Source organism: Nannobrachium achirus (genome assembly GCF_963921795.1).
Source record: "Nannobrachium achirus genome assembly, chromosome: 13".
Taxonomy (NCBI): domain Eukaryota; kingdom Metazoa; phylum Chordata; class Actinopteri; order Myctophiformes; family Myctophidae; genus Nannobrachium; species Nannobrachium achirus.
This window is the reverse complement of record NC_137833.1, coordinates 18,476,268-18,503,553: the sequence shown is the minus strand read 5'-3', so window position 1 is coordinate 18,503,553 and position 27,286 is coordinate 18,476,268.

Sequence of the window (27,286 nt, the reverse complement as noted above, 5' to 3'; positions counted from 1 at the left end):
TCAGAGGAGATCTTTAGCCAAAAATAGCAGATCTACAAGCTCTCAACACATTGAGGGCTTGTAGATCTGCTATTTTTTTTTATTATTATTTTTTTTTTTTTAAACGTTGAAGACCCCTGGTCTAGAATAATGAATAGATAGGAAATAAGTGCCCTTCCTCCATAGATTCAAATCTTGGATGACTTGTTGATGGTGTGCCGGTGGTGGCAGACTCTCAGTTGAATAAAAGCACATACAGTAGCTAATAAACTGATTTTATAGTAGGAAGAAGTTCTGTTTACTAGAAAGAGGAGCATCTGTATTTTTGACGGTGTCAAAAATCATACCTTTGGGATTTCTAAATACACCAGTTTTCCAAACAGTGCTGGGTCAAGGGTCTGTGGGTTGTGAACCAATTTTTAACGTAGAGTAAATATGCCCTTTTAAATCGTAGATTGACTATTTTCATTAGTCTGGGTCCCTGGGCCGGGATACAATTTCTCTTTTGGGTCTTGTGCTAAAATATTTGGCAACCCCTGTACTACCGTATACTACTACGGTACCTTGATAGTGTTACTCTAACCACTGTGTGGATTGGGCATTCCCCCGACTCTCTCTCTCTCTCTCTCTCTCTCTCACACACCGTTCCCCAGACTCTGTCTCTCTCTGTGTCTCTAATTATGGGCATCAACAATGTTTTAGAACACTAAAGGGCCCGACTCTCTCAGCCAGCGGCTTGGAGGCAGGGCTGTGACAGCTGGAGGTAATTCACTTTGCCTTATTCTGCCCCGTTGCTAACAGCTCAAGGGATGATAACAGCACAGCAAAAGCTTTAATCATATTCTTCCTCCTTTCACCACTGATATTGCTTTTTCCTACAGCTTATTGAAGTAGGTGGTGGATAAAGGTTGGGGACGGGGACGGGGTTTGTGTGTGTGTGCTTGTGCGTGCGTGCACGTGTGTGTGCGTGCATATGTGTGTGTGTGTGCGTGTGTGCGTGCGTGCGTGCGTGCGTGCGTGCGTGCGTGCGTGCGTGCGTGAGTGCGTGCGTGCGTGCGTGCAAGGTGTTGTAGTGGCCGGGGGATATGTAGCATTGATCTGCTATACCGGGGCTTCCTGTACACAAAGAAGCATTAAAATGATCCATGGCCTCCTTTGTCGGGCTAATACCTCTGATATTGAGATAGCAGACCCTCTGTTTTCTGTTCCTGGCAGCGGGGGCACACGCCCACGCGAGCAGCGTTAACACACAAAAGGCAGCTGAGTTCCATGAACGATGCTGAGGTAATCTAATGGGGACATTTGTTTTTGTCTCCCACTTGTTTCTCGCTATACTCTCTCCCTCTCTCTCGCCGCTCTCTTTCGGCTTCAGAAACAAAAGCTTTCGTCTGGGGGCCCGCAGCCGTTGCCTCTGTGGCATATAAATAACAGTCAGTACGACAGCAAAACAAGTGTAACACACACCATCTGGCCCTCTGCCGGTGTCTGACTCCGTTTGCAAGGAAGAGAGCAGCGTAGCGAGGGTGGGTGGGGGTGGTGTCATGGGGGTGGATGGATGCGATCAGAATAGCATCTCTTTTTCAAGTGAAGAAAGGTGCCAAAAAGGAATTTAATGTGACTGGCTGTGACTTTTTCCTCTGCACCAAAAATAGCACAGAAGTGCAGGCATCTTCAGCATATGCTTCACTCCGGTTCATACGACGTGCTGAAGAAGAGCTGTAGTAAAAGTAAAAGTCAAACGAGTCATTAAGGAATCTGTCAGAAAACAGGTTGTGGGTTGGTAGCAAGCTGCCCACGTGTTTATTAGCTGCTATCAAGCAGCCAGTATTTAAGCCATTCTGTCAGTTGGTCTGTCTGTTTGTCACTTCAAAATGCTCAAGCACCGCCACAATGCAAAACCTTTATGTGCCCTGATTGGCTCATATCATACAACACATTTCATGTTTAAACTGATTTATAATTAATGTAAGACATTTACACATCTTAATTTTAAGCCTAGATTAGTTTAAATGATTAAAATAAGATTAATTTATTTTCAGTATCCGCCATGCTGGATTCTTTGTAACACTAATGTTCTACTCTTAATACTGAGCTTTGTAATAGCCTACCTTGTGTGACCAAGATAGCCTATTTATATAGCCTAGACTAGATATAGGAGAGTTTGGGGCAGTAATTGAACACAAACACCCTGTAGCATAAAGATGCTAAACCACTGGTAGCTGTAGAAGTGGTGGCTCTGCAGAGTTCCTTTCACGTCCATGCTTGCTAGCTGGTCCAACCATTCCCATGGATGTACAGTATATGACAGACTCTTCTGTAAATCTATGCTGCAGGGGTTTAACCTGCCCCCTGTGCAAAACCTTTCCCCCCTCCTATAGAGTGAAGATATGAAGCCATGTTGTCAATAAAAACAAAAATACCCTTCCTCTTACAACAGGGGTGGTATATAACTGCTTATCCCATGTAGATTGGCTTACAATTACTGGGGAAACAGACTTGAAATTATTCTAGGTTTATGTGGGAATTAAGTCGAGGATTGCAAAAATAAATACATAAATAATACAAAGATTATAGAAAAATAAAATAATAATTATACATTTCTTTATTCCTTTTATTTATTGGTCATGTTTAGTGAAACGAGACTGGCTAGCGAGTCTAGTTGTTGCATATTTGTCACTACATTTGCATATATGTGACATTTGACCTCTACATTTACCCATCCTAGCTGTTAGAATCAGTGGGAGCCATTAATACAGAGCCCAGGGAGCCGTTAGGGATGAAGTGTCTTGCTCAGGGACACTTCGGCACATAGACAGGGCAAGTAGGTGACCTTCTGATTCCCAGGTGGCCTCTACAGTATAACCACTCAGCTACTGAAGTGATTATCACATAAACCAAGGGTCTTCAACAGGGGGTCCGGGAGCCCTAGGGGATCCTCAGAGTTACTACAGGGGGTCCTCCAAATCTTTGAGTGATACATATCTTTGTTTATATTAACCACTTGAACCCTCGCATCCATATTCTGAGAACTTTAGCCAAAAATAGCAGAGTTTTCAGTTTAGAGTAAGAGGACAAGTTTATTTAGTATTGACGGTTCAAGTGGTTAAATATCTGAGGACAGTAGTTGACATGAATCCAAAATACACTGATGATTGTGCCGTCAAACAATGAAACTATATGGTATCTATGGGTTGTGGGGGTCCCTGGCTCATCTCTCTCTCGTCTAAGGGGTCCTTGGCCTGAAAACGTTGAAGACCCCTGACATAAACCTTGATTTAATGCGGTTTATGTTAAGGCTTTGTGGCTGTTACCAAAATGGTGCAGGTAGGCAGCCTGATGTTACTTTTTATACCCACTCCAAGACGTTGAGGAAAAGGTGGAATTCATATTGGTCACCTAGTTTCCCCTCATTCATTTCTCCAAAGGAACTGGGAGATAGATTTTCATAACTTACATGAATCCAGATCGATTCTCGGGGCAAAAGCACGTTCCATTACCGAGAATTGCTCATCCTCGGTTGGGAGAAAAGGGATATTAATCAATGCAACCTTTGCTACTAACAACCTTGTTATTCTTTAAAAGCCAAACAAAATGAGAATTTGGCGGCGTTCAAGGCTCATTATTAAGACTGCCGGAGAGCAGACATTATTCAGTACATTGTTATTGATCACAGCATGAAGACAGGCCTACACTGTCGATACCACCACTCTAAAAGAAACTCTCTTTTTATGACTGTATCCTGTGCAGAGTAAAGCAGCCTTTCTTTCTCAACTAGACCTTACCCGTTCGAAGATATGTGCTCCAAAATATGTGCAGAGTGCGGGTTATGCGGAAATTAACTGTAACTGGTGCGTGCATGAGAATATGTGGGAGCATCATAATGTAAGGAGCAGCCCATGGAGGAGTGTGTATTTATGATGAATACAAATAATTTAACAGCAAAATTAGGTGAATAGAAGTATGGGGATTATGTATGGATTAATATGTATTTGTGTACAACATTTGGGTGCTCATTTGGTTTTGTGTGTTTGGTGTTGACCTCCTCATTGATTTGTAGGGGGTTGGCAACTGTACTTGCTTCCACATAGTTATTCCATACTAGTCCAGTAAAAATAAAGCTGAGGTTGGAAAAAATTGTGTTATTTAGTTTCTCAACTGATTCTGACAGGAAATTAGGTCTACTAGCCAGGATAAAAAATCTACCATAATCTGCTCACTGCAAATACCCACAGTGGCCAAATCAAGTTGGGCTCCCATCGACTTTCTATACAGGAGGAAAATACCCCGAAAAAAAATCTGCTTTAAGTAGGATGTGAGGGGTCTAACTAGGGGTTTGTCATGATGCTGAATCCATTGCAAGCATTTGTTTTGCACAAAAAACATTCATTGGCCCCAGAAAACGCCCACAAAACTGATGAAAAGTGATGACTCATCACTTTTCATCACTAAACCATCATTTTCTGGGGCCATTTTTAGCCCAAGGAATGTTTTTTGTGCAAAACAAATGCTTGCAATGGATTCAGCATCATGACAAACCCCTAGTTAGACGTTAGATGTTTTTCTGTGTATTTTCCTCCTGTATAGAAAAACGATGGGAGCCCAACTTGATTTGGCCACTGTGGGTATTTGCAATGAGCAGATTATGGTAGATTTTTTATCCTGGCTAGTAGACCTAATTTCCTGTCAGAATCAGTTGAGAAACTAAATAACACAATTTTTTCCAACCTGAGTGGATTTATTTCCTAGAATTACTGGACTATACCCATTGGAAGATGAAACAGTTACGACTCATCAAACGCACCCGGTACATACCGGTACGTGACCCGCACATGCCCGTGACCCACGTAACGGTGGACACAGAGAGAGACATGTACACACACAGTAACGCACCGGCTCTCTACTCTCTGCGACCCTGCCATGTAAAGTCACTTCTCCTCCCCATGCAGAGAGAGAGTGGGTGCGTGCGTGCGAGTGTGCGTGCGTGCGTACGTGCATGCGTGTGTGTGGGGCTACAGATCCCATGGCCTGGAGGACAGGACCGTGACCCTGACAACAGACTCTGCCACAGAGTTGAACAGAAGTGGTGAAGAAAACGCTAATAAACAGCTTGAATTTGGGAGGTTTTTTTATCGGGCTCCCTCACCGTCTGTATAATGCTAATAGTCAATGCCATGTGAAAGTTGGGGTCAGTTGCTGAAGCGAGTGAATAGATCAACGTGGAAATGCATTGATGTGACTGAGAGCGTTAGAGCCTGACTGACTCTCTCCATTTAGTAGATAGATAGATAGATGTGCTGCTCGCTGAGTGAACCACACAGTCCATCCCTTCCTACCAGAGGGGCTCCTTCATTTTAAAATGTGACTATTATTTGGGCTTTATTAATAGACTGCATTTGCTGAGTGACTGAATGGCAGAGGTGAAAGATGAGAAGGTCGGCAATAAAATCAATCAAAAGTTATACTGGTAAGTTGGATTCTATTGATCCAAAACTTTGACACTGCACATTATGTTGTAGACTTGTAAGTCAACCGAGCTTTCTCTCACTGGAGTTATGCCTCTTTCAGCTGGGCATAGCCAGATTTAACATCCTAATTTGAAACTTCTGTTCCACAACTGAAGCTATTTACCATTGGACAACAAGGGAAACCTTGGACACGGGATGAATTTAGACCAAGACTGTCTTCAGGCAAGTTTGCCATACTGTACATTTCAAAATATCTTTATCTAATGTACCTTGGTTTTAGTTTGGAGTTTAACACCTACTACTTTCAAGATGTAGTTAAAGGAGTAGTTCCCCCCCACCATTACAAATGTTCTATTGATTACGGACACCATGGAGACTTGAGTTCAATAATATTCTTTTGTATCTGTCACATTCCTAAGACAAAAAATGGACTATATTAAATTTACCCCCGTTGATTCCGGATGGGGACCCAAATGCATTTTTTTTAAGTCTCTATGGCTTGACAAAATAGTCATTTTTGGGGGTGAACTACTCCTTTAAGTTATGCTACACATGTATTATATGGCATACTGCAATAGTGTATTTAGTATGTCATTGGTATCTATGTATTTGCATTTCTCTACACAGTATGTCTTCTAGACAAGTATCTGCCTATCTGTCTATCTGTCAATTTTGCCACCTCGTTATACACTGGTACAAGTGTACTATGATGCAATTTACTATAATGAAAAATGCCATATGGTCATCAAATACAGTACAGTATATGCACATCATTAGACTATGAACGATCCATGAATAATTCTGTTGGTGATGTGAGCGGTAATGTTCATCAGACTGGGATGCACTATTACCAGCTCGTGTGACACTGAAGAACTGAGGTTATTACTTGTGGGGTTGAAGAGAAATTGGTACGGCTTGTTCTCACTAGTGTGAAAATCAAATTACACCCTATCATCTATTGCAAGCTGTGTTTCCTTGGGGTTGCTTGTATCCAATTAATATTACCGTACTGCGTGCTAATGAATTGTGAATTTCTGCTCCTGTTGTGCTGATCCATCCCCCTCGCCCATCTCTCATCTGCGTTTCATAAACACACATGCACATCCACGCTCGTTCACATACTCTACATCCATGCACTCCCTCACAACCACCCACCGCGTGCCCACACACACACACACACACGTATGCTCACACTTCCCTAAATTACAGCAGACCTAGCGAAGTGTGACAACTCTGATGACAGAATCTTCTCGACGTGATGCAATTCTGCACACTTCCAAGGTTGTACTGTATTTATTGAATGAAAAATGATAGCTGGAGCGCAATGGATTGGCAAAGGAGATGATGGCAAGGTTGTTTGGGGTGGGGTGGGAGACGGTGTGGAGGGCAACACGGGCTGTTGACTCTTTAGGACATAATCTTCAATAAACAGTGTACACTTGGAAACACAAATATTTATCGGTGATATCCCACACCCTTGCACTTCCCTGTGTGTTCATTACTCTGAACAAATAAACTCTTATATTACCAGAGAAATACTGTCTATATAGAGTGTAATAACACAAGGGCAGCTCATAAATTGATATAATAATCTCCCTCCCTCAAAATGGAAGGGAATTTCTTTCTCTCTGCGATATCTCAGGAAGGAACAGTGTTACGTCTGATTTATATTTCTCTGCGTGCCAGTGTTGCACAATGAAAATAGTGCGCAATCTACAAGCAGACAGTAGATTGTCTGTTTTTTTTTTGTTTTTTGTTTTTTGCACGACTCGGCACATAACCAAGTATATAAAAAAAGAAAAAACATTAACAGTATATGGTTTCATATTGTTGGTCAGGGACGTGCAGGGGCTTACATTTCTATGGGCCTTTTGGTGAAAATATCGAAAATAGCAGACCTCCAAGCTCCCAACGCGTCGCAACGCGTCGTGAGCTTGGAGGTCGGCTATTTCCGGTGTTTGATACCACACTGACTATAAAGCGTCGCAGCGGAAGTGGATTCCTGGGGTCACTTAATATTCCCCATTCATTTTCGCCATAGAATTTTACAAATATATTTATAACAATTATGTTAAGCCTCGAACCAAGCCATCCAGGATGGAGGTGAATCATGACCATATAACCTTTGATCCTATGTGAAAACATATTTTAATATTACATTATTTGATATACTACATTTAATAACTACCCTTTGTTTAGCGATTTTCAAAATGTTCTTTTCATAGAAAAAAAGGTTATATGGTCATGATTCACCTCCATCCTGGATGGCTTGGTTCGAGGCTTAACATAATTGTTATAAATATTTTTGTAAAAGTCTATGGCGAAAATGAATGGGGAATATTAAGTGACCCCAGGATTCCACTTCCGCTGCGATGCTCTATAAGCCTAATCAACTGAATACTGGCGATGTGGCGTAACGGCATGGATTTCTATACACAGAGGGCAATTCTTTCAACATAGCTGCATTCAAGTTCAGAGTTTGGACAAGGCAATTCTCTTGAATGCTGCCGTATGGCATGGAAAGAGGGCATTTGCATTTCTTTAACCATAGTAAAAACTGCATTCATGGTCTGGAGAGGGCACTTTTTACAGACAGCTAAAAAGGGCAGGGGCTCAAGCCCTCTTTGATGTCTATGGTGCATGTGCCTGTTGTTGGTGCTGTCTGTAGCAAAACGATTCGGCGAAGCAGAACATGAATTACAACTTTTCTTAACAGGCCCCCCACACATGCAGCACCATTTGAAGTATGATTGTGTTGGAAGCTGCCCTTACAATTCTTTTTTTTTTTATTATCATAATTTTTAACAGCTGTGAAAATACTTCTGGGAAGAGATTATTCAAATACATGAGCCAGCAAAAATGTTGCAATGTTTGCTTATATGCTCACCAGTACTCAGATCTAGTCACTCCCAGGGGGGCCTCCCGAGAATGTGTGTTTATGTTACATTAGGGCTGCGGATGCCCAGCTTTTGGAGCAGAATGCCTGGTCTTAAAAATGTTTTACACAGGTCCGCTTTGTGATCCTGACAGGACAGGACAGGACAGGACAGGACAATATAAATGTTTAGTCAGAATACCATGGCTGCCATTGGATTTTTTTTTTTTTACTATAATTTAGTTCCTCATAAAGATTATCATCTCTACTGTATGTTCCCTCAGTTTGAAGTTGGGATTGGGGTTTGTTGTTAGGGAAGGAGTTATGATAGGGGTTGGGGCTGTGGTTGTGGTTGTGGTTTTGGTTATAGGGTTGGTGGTTAAGGTTGAAGGTAAACAGGGCTGAGTGCACAATGGTATCACACTACCAGCATCATCCTATCTTAAAGGAGAATTCCGGACTACCCGTTTTTCTTACCGTAATCTGATGTTATAATATCGAATACCGAGTGGGACAGGATTTCCTTATTTTTTTCACCGTAGCTCCGATCACAAGCAGTGGGGTTTAGCGGTATAATGTGTAGATATGTGTCGTTCATAAGGACTAATTACTCTCAACAGGGTTTGTGTCCCAAATGAGCCGCTTCTTCTTCTTTCGTGTATCATCACCCTTGAGCCGCTGTACTACGGCGACTCAAAGAGGACTTTGGATGATGTCACAGGTGAAATCTCGTTTTGCAAGATTTCAGTTAGTAAAAACACTGTGCACAGTACAGTATGTTAGATAGATAGATAGATAGATAGATAGATAGATAGATAGATAGATACCTTTATTATCCCAAGGGGGAAATTCAGTTGTCCAGTTGTAGCATAGCAGTATACAGTATTTACAAAGTTACAGAGAAGTAAGACAAAAGATAGATAAGAGTAAAAAAAAAAAAAGAGCAGTACAGTACCAATAAAGAAAAAGGTGCATCAATAGAGGGGGCGAATAATATATAATATATACATAAAGTGACTTACAAAAAGAGACCGTAACAGTCAATGCTAGTTAGTGCAACAAGTACAGTATCTCACTGACATTGTTAAACAAAGCAGAATACTCAGAAACTACTACCAACACAACCTAATAGTGCAAAGTAAAAAATCAGTGCGAAAAAACTAACAAAACAAGCAGCTCAGAGAAGAAGAAAAACTAGGGAGCGTGTCACCGCGGCCGGTAAGGGCGGCCGGTACAAAAGATTTTCCTAGTCTCTCACATCTCCGTCCTGGGTAGGCAAAGCGGTCGTTTCCTCTCTTACTCCAGTAACTGGTGATCTCCAGATGGAGGGGGTGAGAGGAGTTATCCAAAATGGAATCTAGCTGTTGTCATTACGAAGAACAGAAAAATGTTTTTGAGCGATACAAATAGGCGATTTACCGCAATCGGAGCTGCAATCGGTGCTGCAATCGGAGCTACCACTTGTTATGGGATACCAGTAAGACTCCCTAATCGGGAGATAAGCGACCACCACATCGCATACACAAACTTTAGAAGGCAATCGTATGCTATCAGGAGGGAATATGGGAAATGGGACAGATCCATGTTGATGACATGACTTTAGAGATACTGTGTACCGCTTTGCGTGATTTTATGCCAAAATATGTAGGAGCAGTGTCCAAAAATGTGTTTTGCAAAAATCTGCCTGATGGTGGCGCTAGAAGAGGGCCATGTGAGAAATCAGTGGAGGTTGTGTGATTTGCTATCCAAGGAGAGTGTGTTTCTCAGGGTATAAAAGTCCATATATGGTCATTCCCAGAAAAATAAAAAAATACTTTTATGTCCATACATGGAGATTTCTGATGTCATAAATTCCAGGTCGAAAATGAGAATGTTAGGGTACCATATATGGCCCATATATGGAGATCCACAGGCATCAAACCAAGGCCCTAACTCACCAAGGCCCTGCTTGGCATTACTAATTAACGTACGTTTTTTTATGCCCATCTCCATGTATGGGCATAACATAATATGGTATGTATATGGATACATATTATTATTAATAAAGGATAAAATAAAATAAAAAGTCCATATATGGTCATTCCCAGAAAAAGAAAAAACTTTTATGTCCATACATGGAGATTTCTGATGTCATAAATCCCAGGCCGAAAATGAGAATGTTAGGGTACCCCCTTATGCCCTTATATGGAGATCCACAGGCATCAAACCAAGGCCCTAACTCACCAAGGCCCTGCTTGGCATTACTTACGTATGTTTTACTTTCTGTGTGGAGTTTGCATGTTCTCCCTGTGTCTCCTAGGGTTGATACCCTCACAAAAACATGAACAAACTCCCCCCAGAATGACAACAACTAGAATCGTCAGAGAAACGCTGTGGTTGGCCAGATGGCCAAGAATTGGCGCGTGTCACCCTGAGGTCGCAAGTCACCCTGAGGTGTCTTGCTAGTATCATCAGATTACGGTAAGAAAACGCGTAGTCTGGAATTCTCCTTTAAGCACTTTAGGTCAACTCTTTTTGTTTATAAAGGTGCTATAAAAGTAAAAGTAAGGATGCAAGCACTACTCGAATTTCTTCTATAGTGTTTTACTGGGTGCACAGTCTAGAAATATTAAACTGATTATACAAACACTCTGTAGTCTACTGTGTATACTCTGACACTAGTGTAGTGTGAACTTTGTGTTATCTTCAGGAGCTGAGGGACCCTCCGACAGGGAGAGGGGTTGAGGTGGGAGGAGGGCTTACCACTGCCACTTTGCAGTGGTACGATGTAATGGATGCAGCTCTCTGTAAGTCCTCCCCTGGTAGATGCAGCAAACTTAAAGTGGTTTTGTGGCCTCCATGGCCTCTGCCCCTGCCAGGGAAATGGTGAGGCCAGTAGCAACCAGGAAGAGAGGCTTTGATTGACCTGCTAAAAGAGCGGGCACAAAGGAAGGGGAGAGAACGCAACAACAACAGACAGCAGAGAAAAGGAAAGAGAGAGAGAGAGGGAGAGAGAGAGAGAGAGAGCAATTGCAGCAAAACAAGTGGACAAATAAAAAGGTCGCTCTTTTTGGTGCCTTCCAGCATGGCACATTGTCTGAAGGCACTGGGCACTCGCTGCCCGATATAATTGATAATCTGGCCCAGATCATCGCTGTCAAATGACAGCGATGTCATTTGAGTGATGTCTTAGATTAGATCAGATAGATTTTGATTGCATGCAGTGTGTGCACGTTGCAAACCCGCCTATACTGTACATCTAACAGGTGTAAGACTAGCAGCCGCTAGAAGCAGAGTTGCCCATCATGCCCATTGCCCAACCAACATTGTCATCGATGGGTTAGGCTAGGCTAGAGGAAAGGCCTTATGGTCACTCAAATAACTAGGGATCATCCTCCAGGGAGCATGGCTGTGCTCAGTAAGTGGCATGGCAGCAAATTTCACAGCCATCCAGCCAAAGATCTTTTGATATATCTTGTTTGGTTTGTGTTGCACAGACATATATCCATCCTTAAAGCCATGCCACTAGTGGGGCTAAGAAAATGCAGACTTAAAAAAAAGAATGACACGCTATGATAGAGTTGTTGAATGAATAATACAAGAAAGCTAAAACTATAGACAGTTTCATCAAATAATCACCTCTCTGGCTCTTCATTGAAGAGAGTACTGCCTTTGAATACTTTGTTGTATACTTTGTGGCACTATTCTGGGCTTTTCTCTCAGACTTCAAATGAAGAACTGAGGATGACAAGTGACAGAGTTTTTAATCGCAAATGTGTCCACTCAATGAATTTTCATTGCATTGTGTGGCAAATTAATGGTGAATTAATTGCCTCTAACCTCCTAAAAATAATTCCATGCTTGCATTGAATTAATTTTGATCGAATTTCTGACTGGAGTCATTAAAAATCCCTGAAGTAATTCTATCTCTCTTGGAGAGTTATTTGTGTAATGTGGGGCAAAAAGTGTGCATGCAGGAAAGCAAAGACTGGAAATACAATAGGCCATACAGAAGCTCATTATCTTCCACAATCTTACAAACACATATCTCCTTCATTCTTGCAATCAGTTCGCTATAAACAAGCTCACATTGTGCTACTGTTTGACTAGAATACAGACTTAGAATATGGAAACTGATAACAATAACACAAGGTGGGGTCTGTAGGAGTCCATGATGGTTATCAGTCACAAAAATAAAACATAAACCATGTAATGCAAACAACACTTTTTAATTTCCATTAACAATAGCAGATGGCATAATGATTTCATTAACAGATATTAGCTCACTCACTGCACCCAATGAATAAAGATCAGTACGCCTACTGTTCCTATAACTGTGCTTCTAATTATTTTCAATTTATTTCAATTAACAATTTAGATGGATATAATTTGCCGATTTCACGATGGGTTAAGTCTATTAAAAGAACTGCACCCATTAATCATGCAGTGATGTGGGTTCCATTTCCTTGTTGCCTGTCTGTTTGATGAAGACAGAATGACCGTGACCATCAGGCCCATAAATCATATATGCTGCAAAGTGTCACATAAGTTTTACACATGACTGTCCAAACGCAATGCCTACAGACACACTGTACATGTGGTGACTGTAAATAACTATCTGTCACTCAAACTGCATAATAACTCACCTCTATTGAGCATCGCAGTGGGCGTGGTTTACTGGTTCCACTAAAATAATCTCCCGTTCATTTCCTCATAGACTTTCACGAAGATATTTATAACAATTATGTTAAGCCTAGAACCAAGCCATCCAGGATGACAGTGAATCATGAACATGAAACCTTTGTTTCTATGAAAAGAACATTTTGAAAATCGCTAAACAAAGGGTATTTGTTAAATGTAGCATATCAAGTAATTTAATATTAAAATATGTGTTTATATATGATTCACTGGAATCCTGGGTGGCTTGGTTCTAGGCTTAACATAATTGCTATAAATATTTTTGTAAAAGTCTATGGGAGAGTTTTAGTGGAGCCCAGAAACCACTTCCACTGCGATGTCTCTATCACCATATTCCTGGCCCTCTCTATGGAGGCTGCCATTTTCTTTTACAGAGGGCGCTAGAGTTTTTCTCTGTGTGCTGCTTCAAAAAACATCTTTTCACTTCCTCCCAAGTAAGGAAGTGACACGGAATTGTCTGTTGCCAGATTTTGCCAAAGAAATAAGCCCAACAGAAGCAACTAGGCTATACTACTTTACATTTACAATTGAAAATAGCAGATCAGCAAGCTCACAATGTGTCACATTGTGAGGTTGTATATTGCTATTTAAAAAATATTGAGGAAAAAATATATATTTTTGAAAAATTTTAACAACATAAATCTGTGCGGAGGTCCCTGGCACCACATATTTTCAGATGCGGGTTTGCGACTGTGGACAAATATGTAATCTGGGGTCCTTGATATAAAAAGATTTGGGAACCACTGGTTTAAAAAATATTAGAAAGTAAGCCCAATAAGCAACTATTTTTTTAGAGACACAAATTGCTTATTATAAGCAGACATGGCAACCCAGGTACATTCAGAGCCCAGAGCCTAGAACGCCAACTACTGACACTTTAATGCAAGGACAACAGGAAACCAAATGATGTTTTTCAGACCAGCTTTTTCAGCCTCCGCCTCTTTCAGGATATGAACAGGAAGCCGGGGGCGGGGCCAGGAATAACGTGATTGAAGCTTGTCTCCCACTCTTTGTTCTAATGCATGCTTTCAGAGCAACCATCCATTGTCTATCAGTCAATTGTCATGTATCTATGGAACATAATATCTATTGAACATTATCTCATTCAAAGATAATAATAGTAGCCTACAGGTATGTGCTGTATGAACATTGCAATGAGATGCAATGCTACTGACTATCACACGAAGGCTATAATACATAATCTCACTACCTTAATCAGAATGCGTACCAGAGAATGCATGTTGCTTTGTCTGTCCATCTGTAACTCTGCGTTCAGCAGTTGTTCAGTTGTCTAAAAAACCTAATACAAAAATCAGTAATGCTTCTGCCTCGCTGACCATCTATTTTTCCGGGGCAGGGCCGGGCCTACGTTGCCTGGGGCCCCACACAGTCGGGGCCGGGCCTAGGTTGCCTGGGGCCCCACACAATCAGAACTGTGTTTTGCTTTGCAGGGCCGGGCCTAGGTTGCCTGGGGCCCCACACGGTCAGGGCAGGGCTGGGCCTAGGTTGCCTGGGGCCACACACAGTCAGGGCCGTGTTTTGCTTTGCAGGGCCGGGCCTAGGTTGCCTGGGGCCCCACACAGTCAGGGCCGTGTTTTGCTGTGCAGGCCCGGGTCTACAGTAGGTTTCCTGTGGCGGCGCAGGGCCGGGCCTAGGTTGCCTGGGGCCCCACACAGTCAGGGTGGTGTTTTGCTGTGACTATATGATCACATGAAGGCTGTCTATAATACATAATCTCACTACCTTAATCAGAATGCATACGAGAGAATGCGTGTTGCTTTGTCCGTCCATCTGTAACTCCCACACCACCATCTGTCTGGAGCCACAAAATAGGTTTGCTTTATTAATTCATTTGTGCTTTTTCTGGTCTTTCAATATTACTTTTTTGATTGTTTGCTAATTTCTCAAAGCAAATGAAGAATGCCAGTAAGCCAGCAGTGTTGGCGGTGAAAGCAAACAAACATGTCTAGGCATTAATAAATTATTTATTTTCCGTCAATAATTAGTTTCTTATTTTCATCTGGTTTATCTGCTGCCTTTTTTTCCTTTTTTTTTTTTTTACAATATGAGAATAACTTTATGCCTACTGCTATGATACATTATGATTAAAATGTCAAAACAAAAGAAAACATACATTGCATACTTCTTTGCCCAAGCAACTGGGAGCCACAGGAGAGGGACTACGAGCCACATGTGGCTCTGGAGCAGCAGGTTGCCTACCCCTGCCTCAGCCAATCGTTGAACAGCCCTTGAACAAGGCACACCAATGTGTTGGTGGAAGAATGTATTAGTAGCAGTCAACCAGCTCTGACATGCCCAGTAAAGCTTCTCTAGAAACAAATATCTTCATCTTAATCAGGGGTCTTCAGCGTTTTCAGGCCAAGGACCCCTTAGTTGAGAGAGAGATGAAGCAGGGACCCCCACAACCTTATCATAGATTTCATATATTTTCTCGTTTGACAGCACAATCATTAGTGTATTTTGGATTCATGTCAATTTGTCTTTTCAGATGTTTAACCACTTTTACAGTCAATACTTAATAAACTTGACCTTTCACTCTGTACTTAGTCTGCTCTTTTCCCACTCTACACCCAAGCTCTTTGCTAAAAATAACCGATCTACAAGCTCACAACGCCTCACAGCGCGAGGCGTTGTGAACTTGTAGATCTGCTATTTTTGGCTAAGGTTCTCGGAATATGGACACTAGGCTTCAAGTGGTTAATATAAACATGGAGAAAAACAACTTTCTATCACTCAAAGATTTGGTAGCCTGCTTCCAGACCAGAGACCCCGCCCACTCTCAGAGTGGACTCTTTCTCTGGTAGCCTGGGCTGGCTTCCAATTTCGGGCTTTTGATCCGGTCGGGAGCGGAAGAGCTCTTACGTTTTTCTGTAGTCCAAAACGGACTACACTTTGGCCGGAAACAACGACCGGAAACAGTTTTAACCCGTACTTGCGCATGCGCTATACTACTTGCGCATGCGCTATCTGGGTTGAAACTGTTTCCGGTCGTTGTTTCCGCCCAAAGTGTAGTCCGTTTTGGACTACAGAAAAACGTTGGAGCTCTTCCGCTCCCGACCGGATCAAACGGGCCGTTTAGTAAACGAAGACCAGGCTTTCTCTCAGGAAAGCCTGGTGAGGCGAGGTTAGGAGCTTAGTACATGAATCGGTTTTTATTTTCGGCTGTCCAATGAGCGCGCGGGGTGGGGGTGGGGGTGGGGTGGGTCTAACGAATATCCAATCCGCGCAGCAGTTGAAACGATTCAAACGAAGTTCACACACATACAGGCAGGCTGAGGAAGGCACACACACACACACGCACGAGCGCACTGATTTCACCAAGCTGCTTAATGTTGATTACAAGTTTCTGGTCGCAGTTCTGTGTGGAAGCAGTCACTGGCACAGACAGAGACACACACACAATCACACACACACTCCCCGACGGTGCGTCGCGTCCACCGTGCGTCTCGATCACCGTGCGTCGCGATCACTCGCGCGCGGACACGCGCGTGCACGCTCGCAAAAAAGTCCCCCGTAAATCGCTCAGAACAGGGCACAGTTTCAGACTAAAGCGTGAGCTGAGTCTGAAATCAGGCTAAAGATTTGGAGGCCCCCCTGTAACTCTGAGGACCCCCTAGGAGTCCCGGACCCCCTGTTGAGGACCCATGATCTAAACGTAAAAATAATAATAATAATAATCATTTGAATCATTTTTGAAAATGGGACTCAAGTGGTTAACCTGTAGGAAATTCGCTCCTGCTAGCATCACTGCTGCTTTGATGTAAACATTCTTCGTAGAGGTAGATTGTTCTCAGTATTTACCAAGGGGAGATTTCCACCGTGCATCAGATAAAATGGAGTGTAATTATCACTGAGGTTTCAGCAGAACACAGGGCCTTCATACACTTCTAACAGGATGAAAAATGAACAACATCGAGATGCATTTTGCTCACAGACTTCACTCTGATCTTTGGAACCCCACCCCCAGGGCCCCCCCACGCCCCCTCGCCATCGTTTACTCAAGGCTACACACACACACACACACACACACACACACACACACACACACACACATTCATCAGGACCCTTTCTTGCCATCAGCCCGCTACTGTTATTAGGCATTCAACTGATGTCCTGTTGATGTAGGCGGGGCTCCAAACCTTGACTCTGACCTTGAACACGATGATGCACGATTCAAACCTCAATAAAAAAAAAGAAACATGAATTATTCAGGAGTCCAAATAAGCCTTAGCAGCATGTTAGAATGATTGCATGGGTGTGCGTGTGTGTGTGTGTGTGTGTGTGTGTGTGTGTGTGTGTGTGTGTGTGCGTGCGTGCGTGCGTGCGTGCGTGTGTGTGTGTGTTCGTGTGCACGTACGCTTACTTATCTGCATGCGTGTGATGTGTGCGTCATGTCCACGGTACTGTAATGACCGATGGATAGAAGAATAAACAAAAAACACATAAATCCCCACAACGCATTCCCCACAGCAAATAATAAAACAATAATACAACAGAACAATAAATGTCAGTGTTTGCCCTAGGGCCTGCGGGGAAGACCCTCCCTTGTCCAACACCCAGGACGCTACAGTACATAATGCATTGCAGCATGCACAAATTCACAATGGAGGCAGTTTTCTGTTGTATATTTCATGTTGGCTGACCCAGAAACGCATGAAAGCAGTAAGAAACCATCGCTGTGCGACTGGCTATGACTTGCATAATTGTCTCTGAAGAATGAAGGAAATATAATAGCCGTGCACTGACTCTGTTGTGCTCAGTAAGCTTTATTTGTGCAATGTTTCCAGCCAAAGTGGGTCTTTCTTGATGTATGAACCTGAACAGGTAATGCAGACTGGCTTGAAAAGGTGTTCAGGGAAAGCTTACTGGGCTTTCATTGTGAAGTTATTTGTTCTTGGTAGCCTATTGGCATTGTTACCTCGCACCTGTAAAAGTCGCATAACTTTTTAAAATGAGCATAATCAAAAAAATAATAATCTATATCTCAGAATGTGTACAGTGGGATTCAGCAAAACAGAAAACTGTGGCGTTGTGTCTCTATAAAGTAAAAACTGACTCATCAGAAAAAGGGACAAATGTTTTAGAACATATCATTTATTATAATATTATGCTGTGGTACCATGAAAGCTCACTGACTGTGCTTCTTGAGGGGTATTATTCATCAGTGACAGAGAGAGAAAGGTGGAGATTTAACTTGGACCCTTTGAGCGGGTCTTAGTCTGCCCAAAAAACCTTTGGGATATGATCCAAATGCAATACCAGCCTCCTTTTCATTGAACCAGTCAGGACCATTTATTTTTAATGGAGGCCTTGCAGAAAGGAAATAATTCTCTCAGTCTCTCCACTTTTTTTCAATGCCCGGCTATTGGGCAGAGGTAGAGATGAATGACTTATGTGCACGGATTTGACTTTTGTGGGGATAGAGCTATAAAAGGTTTATTTGGAGCCTTCAAGCCTTTGTTTGTTTATAGAATGGACCCAATGAGGGGCAGACATAGGCACGGACCCAATGACGGACAGACTGCCTCCAAAGCCCTTAATACAGACACACAGACAGTCTTCAATTGTTGTTTTATTGGCCTGCTTGAAAACACATTTCTAGTTGGATGATATCGCACACCCTGCACAGGACTGTGCGGCGTTACTCTGAAATCCACTCATTAATTCAACTCATCGTTATAAGCTGTGATGTAATATGTCTGAAATAAGTAGAACGTATTGCACAATTTGTGAACAATATGCATACATTTTTAACCAAACAAAATGGAGAGATCAGAGAAGTTCTGTGGGTCTGTCAGAGATGATAACTGTCATCTCTGTGGTTGGTTTAAGGAAAATAAATCAATGCCAGTGTTTCCTATTTACTGTTTTGTAGTTGTGGGTACGTTCTGGTTTGAGTTCTGTAATTGCCTCTATTCTGGTCAAGGCTTTGGCTGAAGTGCAGCTACAGTAGCAGAACTATTCTTTGAAAAATACAGTATGTGATGCAACAGAGAGAAATTGGAGTGAATTATAAAGTTGATTACAGTGCATTGCATTACGTCAAGCAGTTCTAAATTACCCCAGGCCCAGAGTCAGTGGCTGACGAAGATATGACTAACTTGCAGACAAACAGTACTGTACCATGGTCCTTCCTTTGTTCTCATGTTTTTGGTTTTTGTTTGGTTACATAGGCTTGTTTTTATTGGCCGCAAAGTTAAGAATTTAATTTGGATATCTCTTTGGGAGTCGACCTATTTGGGACCATCTCTCTACGTCGTCCTCAGACGAGCCCTCCATTGGTGTCTCCAGTCATCTGGGTTCTCCATACATCTGGCCAGCTCATTTGTGCTTTTTGCACCAGCATCTTTCTTTAGTACAAGGGTCTTCAACAGGGGGTCCGGGACCCTTAGGGGGTCCTCAGAGTTACTACAGGGGGTCTTCCAAATTTTTGTGTGATAGAAACCTTTTTTTTCTCCTTTTTTATATTAACCACTTGAACCCTAACGTCCATATTCTGAGAACTTTAGCCAAAAATAGCAGATCTACAAGCTCACAACCTAGCGCTGCAAGGCGTTGTGAGCTTGTAGGTCGGCTATTTTCGGCAAAGAGGTTTGGTGAAGAGGGGAAAAAGAGCAGACTAAGTACAGAGTGAAAGGTCTTTTTTTTAAAGGAGTAGTTCACCACTTTTCAACCTTTCTTCATATAATAGGTCCTCACTAATGTTCATGATAAAATATCACAATTTTTTTCTACTCAGTCCAAGTCTCCTAGGAGAGCTGTGGGAAGTTCAGAATCCATAGTCTTGTGACATCATCATTTTCCCCAAAAAAGATTTAATCAATATTTTTGAAAAAAATATTTAGATGTTTAATATCCCGAGAACAATGGCTTCCACTTTAAAATTGCAACTTTTCAGGAATAGAAAGCCTGCAGTTTCTATAAGCTGGATTGGTAATCGATGATGTCACAAGACTATGGGTTTTTGACCAGCCTACAGCCCGACTCTGAGAAAAAAAAAGAAAAAAAAAAAGAAAAGCTATTTTTGAGTGAGGACCAATTATATGAACATAGGTTGAAAAGTGGTGGAGTGCCCCTTTAAGTATTGAGGGTTCAAGTGGTTAAATATCTGAAAACACAAATTGACATGATTCCAAAATACACGATAATACATGATGATTGTGCTATCAAACGATCAAGGGAGTTGTATTTATACAACGTAGGTTCAGGAGTAGAGGCCACCCTCTGCTCATCTCAACCACTCCCCCTCGCTATCACCTCATCACAATCACCTGCCCTCTCTTAGCAATCAGCCAATCCCCTTCGCAATCACCACACTATAAATACACCTGAGCCTTCACTCACTTGTTCTCACTGCATTCGTAGTTGAACAACCCCCTCCATCCACCCCAGCTCCTCCTTCTCCTCAAATTCGCCCTTCTCATCCTTGTTTTCTCTACTTCTCCAGGAACCCAGGGGGGGCAGTGCCGGAGCAGAGACGACCGCTCCCCGAGCGAGCACCGATGGCCGTCCTCTCCAGAGACTACACCCCCACCCTGAGTCTCGCCCTACCTGGGTTCCTCATCGTCCCCGCATCCACCCATCCATCCATCCATCCATTCATAATCATTGTTCAATAATATCCGTTAAACTTGAGCAGAGGTGTGGTTTCTTACTAGTGAAAACTATATTGAAACAGTTTGCTTCATCTCTCTCTAAACTAAGGGGTCCCTGGCCTGAAAACATTGAAGACCCCTGCTTTAGTACGTCCACGTAGGTAGGTGTGGGACGTGACGTCCTCTTGATCGATGCCCGTGTGTCTGTTCCCACTGTACAAGCTTTTTGGCCGGGAGTTCTCGGTGTCGGTGGCAGCTGCCGGCTATAGTCTCATTTTACTGACTAGGTTGGCCAACCAGGGAAGCTGTTGCATACTATCTCCCGGACACATGGAGAATTTCCTCTTTCTAAGACCCATGGGCCGACAGATACATTTGATGATTTTCAGCTCTGCACAGTGCACACCTCAGGGTTACATGAGACACACAGAGCAAGTTTGAGACTGAACTGTAGGAAGTTATGCCAGGGAAAAACTTGTGTGACACCTACACAGACATATTTTCTGTGAACTTTAGTATATAAATATATAGATAGATAAATATGTGATTACCTTGCTTATTTTGTCACTCTGGATAAATGCATCTGCTTGGAAAGGAGTCAGCTTAGGTGGTTCGGGCATCTAGTACGGATGCCCCCCGAGCGCCTTCCTAGGAAGGTCCTCGATGCACGTCCCGCTGGGAGGAGACCCCGTGGCAGACCAAAGACCAGGTGGAAGAAACTGGCTTGGGAACGCCTCTGTATACTCCCTGAGGGAGTGGAGGAAGTTGCTCGGGATAAGGAAATCTGGAAGTCTCAGTTAGAACTGTTACCCCTGTGACCCGATTCCGGATAAGCGGTTGAAGATGGATGGATGGATGGATAAATGCCTAAATTGTAAATTGTCTTTTCTTTTTTCTCACTAAACCTTTCTACCGACCTTTCTACAACATTTCATGTGAAATCACAAAAGACCTTTCTGAGCAGCAACAGCAGCAGTGGGGAGAAAAGCCAATTCCACTAACAAAACACGTGGAGTTGGTGGGGGGGGGCCGGGGAGGGCCTGGCGGGGGAACCATTGACTTGCAGAGCTATACAGTGCAGTTCTGGCTGGCAGTACTTTGTATTCCAAGATGATTTATGTTAATACTGGGCTAAATGGGCTGTGAATCCAGCATTTCTCCTCTAAGCTTTGGCTCATTTGAAGATCTATGCGGGGACCGGTGGAGGAATGGGCGCCTGCAGACAGCCCATGTGGGGGGGCCAGCCAGACAGGTGGGCGAGCCCTCCTGTTCTAATTGATATCCCCATTGTTCTCCTTCTGTCATGCATGCACCGCTAACCTCGCTACAGAAACTTCTCGGGATGAATGCCGTTGCAATTCGCAGAGCATATCAGCGCTGCAGCCTTTACGTCTCTGTGATGTATGCTCTGTGGAGATAAAAGAGACTGTGATTACAGTCTACCGTGGAGCTCTGTTTCATTAGGCAGCTAAATCTCTCGCTAACTTTCTATTTGTCTTACGCAGTGCGCTAACTTCCCCCTTTAAATCTCTTTTTATTTATTTATTTTCGTGTGGGTTAAGTGTCATTATTTCTGAGTAGTTGCTTAACGTGCTTCAAGGGAATTATGCATCATTGTACTGCAGTATGGTAGCCTGCTAAGTGGTTTATCAGAGTCAGAATCGCTTAAAAAGCCAGCAATACATGTACTGGGATTTGTGCTGGGGGCTTTGGTAGAGACATATCGACATCTTGCATGAAGGAATTCATGTGTGGTATGCGCACACACACACACACACACACGCACGCACGCACGCACGCGCGCGCACTATGAAGCTTTTTTAATGCCTTCTGAACGTTGCTACGCATCTTGTGCAGCATGGTTTTTGTTTAGATATGCATGCGTGTGTGCATGCGTTAGTTCTGCTCCAGTGGCACTCCGGCGCACACGATTGCCCTGCATTGGTACGCGTGGACACGTCATGTAAATGTCCACTATGGTTCCACTATGGTACGCGTGACCCGTCATGTAAAAAAAAAAAAAGGATGGCACTGACTGGAAAAAAAAAACCCTTCTATTTTTGCAAAAGCAATGCGCGGCCGCTGCTTCTATAAGCGAACGATTCAGCTGTGCGTAGAGCGGCAGTTCATAGGGGTGGAAGAAGAAGAAGAAAAAAAAGGAATGAGTTTATGTGCATCTCCCCCCATCTCTCTTTCTCTCTTTCTCTCTTTCTCTCTTTCTTTCTTTCTTTCTTTCTTTCTCTCTCTCTCCCTCTCTTTCTCTCTCTCTCTCTCTCTCTCTCTCTCTCTCTCTCTCTCTCTCTCTCTCTCTCTCTCTCTCTCTCTCTCTCTCAACGCAATCTTGTAACGGCCTAGTATTATTCCTGTACTTCAAGCTTGATGGTTTGATGGAGGGACAATTAAAGCATTTAGGCCTATATACACTGTATTCAGACACTTCACAGATATACAGTACTTAAAATTAGAAAAATCCCTTGAGAATTGACCGAGAAATAAGGCTTTGTGCGTCCACCGAGGCGGCGCCAACACCCAGGCAGCATCGGAGCTTCATCCAGTGGTCCCCCGGCCCCGCGGACCACCGCCTGTCACCCCGCCGTTCAGTGGGCACCTGGGCCAGCCTGCCAGGCCCACCGGAGCCCCGGGGAGCCACGGACAGCAACGACGCGCCATTCCCCGCATTAATGATTGAATAATATCCTACAGAACAGATGGAATCACGTAGCTGTAATGTAGGCTATATTGCTGGCTTAATTTGTTAATTATTAGGAGCAATAAATATAGTCTATACGCCTACTTGATTTAACAATAGGCTCAAAAAAGTTGCCAAATTACAATGGGTCACTGTGACATGGCTTATTTAATCTAATCTAATCAAAGCTTTATAGTATGCCTTGGGGTAGCTCACCAGATCTGCAAACTCGCAAGCATGCATGTTGTGTAGTCTGTAGACACACCTCGTTGTGAGCTTGTAGATCGGCAATTTTTCGCAGTTTGGCTGGGGTCTGTCTTGTTATCAAATGATAGCCTATCGTCGGCCCAAAACTGATGGACATGGAATATATAGCTACTGACAAGTCGCACAGTTGTGCACGACGCTGTCTGTCTGTCTGTCTGTCTGTCTGTCTGTCTGTCTGTCTGTCTGTCTGTCTGTCTGTCTGTCTGTCTTTATTTAGATCAGATTGGTCAATGAAATGCACCTATTGTCGCGCTGTTGCATTAGTCCTATTCCTATATCATTATCATCATCACATAAACAATCCATATGTGTGCGCCTGGCGGCCCATGGGCCTATAAGATAGCCTAATAGGCTCCAATCGCTCCATATACAAGTGCTTAAAAAGGCTTAAATAGGCCTACTTCTAAAATGGACAATTTCTTATATCCCTTTACTCCAGTCCCCTTAATTTATCTGATGAAGGATATTTTGCTGTGGTTTCGTTATTCGTAGGCTATTTATGATCGCAAGCCAAGAAGACAATTAAGGTGGCGTTTCCAAAACGTTTCTGGACACACACGCACACACTGACACACACACGCACGCACACACACGCACATGCACACATTTGCGCTAAGTTATGTAGGCCTATTGCTGCAACCAAATCGCCCCTCTGGAAAAACGAATATACACGTAGGCCTAAATGAACTCTGAGTGGATCGATCGCTCTCTCCCTCTCTCTCTTTCTGTCATTTGTTTCTTTTCCTAAATAAATAAGCAGCAGCAGTTAACGGCTGCATGGCGCTGTCAACTAAATGATAAGGTCGCTTTTGGCTGTATCCATATGAACCTCTCCCTCTGTCGATGAGTAGTTACTGGTAGTCTGGTAACTGTCGTTTCCATTCTGTGTAGAGCAATGGTTGTGCCAAAGTGCACCAAAAAATGAGAGAAAAAGAAAAAAGAATCATGATCATCATAATAACTCATATTTTCGCCGCCTAAAAATAATCACGGCATGCATGCATGCATGCAAGCAAGCATGCGTGATGCCAGATCAATGGTTGTGATGCCTGCTCTGTTTAATTCATTTGATATGTGGGTGGTGCATTGAAAAAGCGCGCAGTCGGGCACAAAATGGGTTGCAGCGGCGGCCTCTCTCTCTCTCTCTCTCGCTCTCTCTCTCTCTCTCTCTCTCTCTCTCTCTCTCTCTCTCTGAAACGCAGCTTACTTCTCGTTCATGCGTAATTTGGGGCTCTTGGACAGCTCTCCAAAAACCCATCAACATTCAGAAGGCCTTTTCTCAAATTCTCAATGAATGTCTGTTTTACTAATTTCTAATTCTCTCCCACCGTCCCCGTCCCCTGTGACCCAACAACACACACTGTGCGCACATCTACCACATAACGGTATTCGAAACTAAGTTATGATGCCAGACAGAAAACATCCAACAGCAGCTTTCATCCCAGAGGGACACTTTACTTATATGCTTTTTATACATTGTATTATCTTATATCGTTTTGTCTACGCACTAAATTAGAAACCAAATTAAACAAAGTCCAGGCTTAAGATGTGATCTTTCACAGCTGAACTGGCATATTTCTTTCAAAGTATAGACATGAGATTTACTCCACGGTAAAACAAAAAAACAATGGAATTATGAATGATTATTAACATAAATGTAGGTATAACAACGGTATAGGCCTACTGATGCACAATGTTGGTCCCAATTCAAGTTTTCAAATGTATACAAATCAACAGTGCACCCCAGCAAAATTGCGGCGCTTATCGCGGTCGGAAACGGGCGATCAAAAAATAAAACCAGCGGCGTTAAACCCTGCAATAAACCAGACAAATTATATAGAGCCTATACTTAGTTTAGCAAGATATTAATGTATATTCAACGTCTCTCTCTATCTTAACCTGGCTGTCTCTCCTCTCGCCCTCCCTCTCTGCTCTATCAATCTCTCCTCGCAGCCCGCCCAGGCTTTCGCTGCGCGTAAAACGTCTCCATTTGCCACGATTTGGCCTGCAATATTCTATTTTAGGCATAGCCTATAGGATACATACAATATTTCTCCTCACTCCAGTGGCACTTTCCTTTTATCTGACTCTGTGAGCAACTCCTCAGAAAATAGTCATCTCTTGTCGAATCCCCCCCCACAAAAAAAAAAAAAAAAAACTCCACTCATAAACCTCCAGACACCGAAATCCTCGATCACCACAATTGCCTTTGCTTTGATCCTTAATTGGTGGACCATATTCATTTGATGTCACAGCAGGAGCTAATGACCGGCGTAATTCACACATCTAGGCTATTGTTTGTTTTTCCTTGAAAGCAAATAATGACTTTTCAGACAGTAATGAATAATGATAATGAATGCATGCACAGCCAGCCTGAAGGTGCACTCACTGCGGGCGACCACCGTGCACCCAAATCGATTATCACAACAACCATTGATTAGGCATCACGCAACATTTTGGCATGCATTCCGTGTTTATTTTTAGGCGGAGCAAATAGGCTACCAGTAGGCCTACATATTAGTTATTAGGCTCTGAATCTATGATGATGATCGGCACACACACACACACACACACACACACACACACACACACACACACACACACACACACACACAGAGAGAGAGAGAGAGAGAGAGAGAGAGAGAGAGAGAGATAGCCTGATCAAGTGAGAAAAAGAGAGCGAAAGCGAACAAGATTAAGAACGACAGAGAGAAAGAAACAAACCCACAGCTTGTTCGTGGGATGTTTAAATTCCCTATACTTGGCAGTTATGCGTGAGGAATCTATGAATGAAATCTCAACTTTTTTAGCGCAGGGCAACCACGGAGGTGTAACGAGCGCGACAAGTGGTCACAGGCTCGCAGCTGTTTCGTTTTACTGTGGATTGGAGCACTGGGCATTGCCTCATCATGACAATTTAACAAATTAGACAAATAACACACTATTTAACAGCAATATTAGCCTACTAGTGATCTGTCCGCTGGACCGCTGCGTAATAATGCCCTGATCTTTCTCCATTCTCCAGCTCTCCTCATGAAATACATGGCTGCAGTAGCCTTACATTAAGAGGCCTATAATGTAGTATTGGAAGCTAATAATTAAAACAGCGGCGATACTAGGAGGAGAACCACGTAGCCTATCTGTCTGTCTACACCCCCCCCCCCCCCTCCTCTCTCCTCTCTCTCCCTTTCTATCTCTCTCCGCTCCTCGCTCCGTGCGTATCATCCATTTGAAACACACACAGAGAGAGAGAGAGAGAGAGAGAGAGAGAGAGAGAGAGAGAGAGAGAGAGAGAGAGAGAGAGAGAGAGAGAGAGAGCCTTTCATACACAGCGAGCAAAACGATCTCTCTCTCTCTCTCTCTCTCTCTCTCTCTCTCTCTCTCTCTCTCTCTCTCTCTCTCTCTCTCTGGAGAGTCCCAAAAATCCAGCGCTGGGCGCAAGGCCGCGCCGGGAGGCCGCACCGCCGCAGGGCGCTCGCTCCGGCGAATAATCCAATCAGACAGCAAGCAGCTGAAATTAAATAAAATACATTTATAAATAAATGATAAGATCACAAGAGACCAAGATGACTACATTCTACGTTGGCCATTGGGTATATATTGCTAACAGTTAAAGGCTAGGAGGCTGTAGGCCTACTCACCGATCTTATAAATTGTGACGAAGAAAAGGCCGCTGCTCAGAGCTGAAATTAATAACTAAACAAAACAAACAAATAAC